The 2,000-nt window shown below is 37.6% G+C and overlaps 1 long non-coding RNA gene across 1 annotated transcript in view; it reads left to right on the top strand.

The window, feature by feature from the left end:
- The first annotated feature begins 37 nt into the window (after positions 1-37).
- The window catches only part of LOC106013727, a 3,633-nt gene continuing 1,670 nt past the window's right edge, over positions 38-2,000 (top strand). Inside the window, exon 1 of the long non-coding RNA XR_001185418.2 lies at positions 38-868. This is a non-coding gene — a long non-coding RNA (uncharacterized LOC106013727). The remainder of the gene's footprint in view (positions 869-2,000) is intronic.

Raw genomic sequence — 2,000 nt, 5'->3', positions numbered from 1 at the left:
CCCTGCTTAAAATCTGCTATGACTAAAAATTTCATTGGTTTGATCAATTACATCTTATCCAGTTGTGGTGCGTGAAATCAAACTCAGTCAAGTTTTTCCGTCTTTGACTTGTACTAAGTTGTACCTTGTACTTATCATGTCTTTACAGCAGAGGGTGCTTACTTCTCAAAGAGACCTGCTAATTAAATAACAGACCTGTTTATTTGTTTCCAAGTTTCTAATTTTACATAATTTGAAGCCACAGTACTTGCTTGAGATGGTAGAAGCGTCACTGATGCCGAGAATGAAAGGTACTGATTTCAACCATTACGTTTTTCTTTAGAAATTTTGTTATTCAGGAAGTTTGACTTAAAGAGTACAGTACCATAGTTCACTTTAATTAATAAGATGAGATGAGATTATGTTATGTACTGTATGAGAAAGTGAGTTGTTTATGGTTTTTGCTGTAGTGTAAGAGGAGATATGTTACTTATCTAGTGAATTGTATGAATGAAGACGTGTGTTGCTTTATGTTGTGAATTGTATGAATAAAGACGTGTGTTGCTTATGTTGTGAATTGTATGAATAAAGACGCGTGTTGCTTATGTTGTGAATTGTATGAATAAAGACGCGTGTTGCTTATGTTGTGAATTGTAAGAATAAAGAGGTGTATAGCTTATGTTGTGAGTTTATAAAGAGGTGTGATGTTTATGTTGTGAGCTGTATGAATGAAGATGTGTGTTGCTTATGTTGCAAGTTGTACGAATACGAAGACACGTATTGCGTATGTTATTAGCTGTATGAATATGAAGAAGTGCGTTGCTCATGCTGTGAGCTGTGCTGTGGGAGTAGGTGTGTCACTTTAAAGTTGTGAGCTGTGTAATATGAGGTGTGTTACTTATGTTGTGAGCTGTGTAATATGAGGTGTGTTACTTATGTTGTGAGCTGTGTAATATGAGGTGTGTTACTTATGTTGTGAGCTGTGTAATATGAGGTGTGTTACTTATGTTGTGAGCTGGGTAATATGAGGTGTGTTACTTATGTTGTGAGCTGTACGACAGGAGGCGCGTTGCTTGTTTCGTGTACTACGACTCTACGAGTGTTGCTCAAAGGTGAAAGAAGAAAGGCACATAGAAACACAGTTGTGGCCATGGCCATTCAGATTCAGAACTTGGGGAAAAGAAGCTTAGTTTAGTAGAGTTTTTCGGGGCTCGCAACTGCATAAGGTCATGCGAGCGCCATGGGAAGAGAAAATCGGACAGAACCAAGAGAGGGATGATGAGGAAGTCAGTCCTACCAATTGTGCCCTCCAACCTTCCTCATGGTTCAGATGGGCAGGTGATGGCAAGTCAAACCACAAAGATTTTGTAAATGATACGGGATACAGAAAATCCTCAATATCTTTTAACTTGAATGGGACTTACTTTTTTTTATACGTTTATGAGAACAAGAGAAAACTTGCTCAGTCTGAACAAGGCTACTAAGAGGGTGGTTGGTGGGCGTTCAGGTTTGGTTTGTTTCTTCTGTCATAGATCGAACATCTGTCGTCCTTATCTCTCTTCCTCCTTTTCTTTGTATGTTACTCTCAAGTAACATCTTAACTTCCAGACTTATATTGCCTATATTTGTGTTGCAAGTGCCATAAAACTTTTATTTGAAGTAAGAAAGAGAAGTAAGGAACAAGACTGAGATGGGAGAGTTCTTGCCGAGTACAAAAGATTTTGTGTCAGAGAGGAAATTGATTAGAGATGTCTGTGGATGCTCAAAAATATGACCTCAAGTCTCACATTGCTCATATTCCTATTTGGTCATACTGATATGTTCATGTAGGTATTATGAAAAAAATATTATGTTGTTTACACGAGCATGTTGACATGCTAATGAAAATACCCCTCATTTGAAAGTCATGTTGTCATGCGAGTATGTGTATTCAAAACAGGAAGTTAGTCTAGCACACACATAGCGAAACTGACAGGACATGGAAATCTTTTCATTTCATACAAATTTTGCTATGTATGTGT

This window comes from Aplysia californica, unplaced genomic scaffold (genome assembly GCF_000002075.1).
Source record: "Aplysia californica isolate F4 #8 unplaced genomic scaffold, AplCal3.0 scaffold01182, whole genome shotgun sequence".
Classification (NCBI taxonomy): domain Eukaryota; kingdom Metazoa; phylum Mollusca; class Gastropoda; order Aplysiida; family Aplysiidae; genus Aplysia; species Aplysia californica.
Note: the sequence above shows the minus strand (reverse complement) of the source record. Positions and strands in the feature narration are given on the sequence as shown.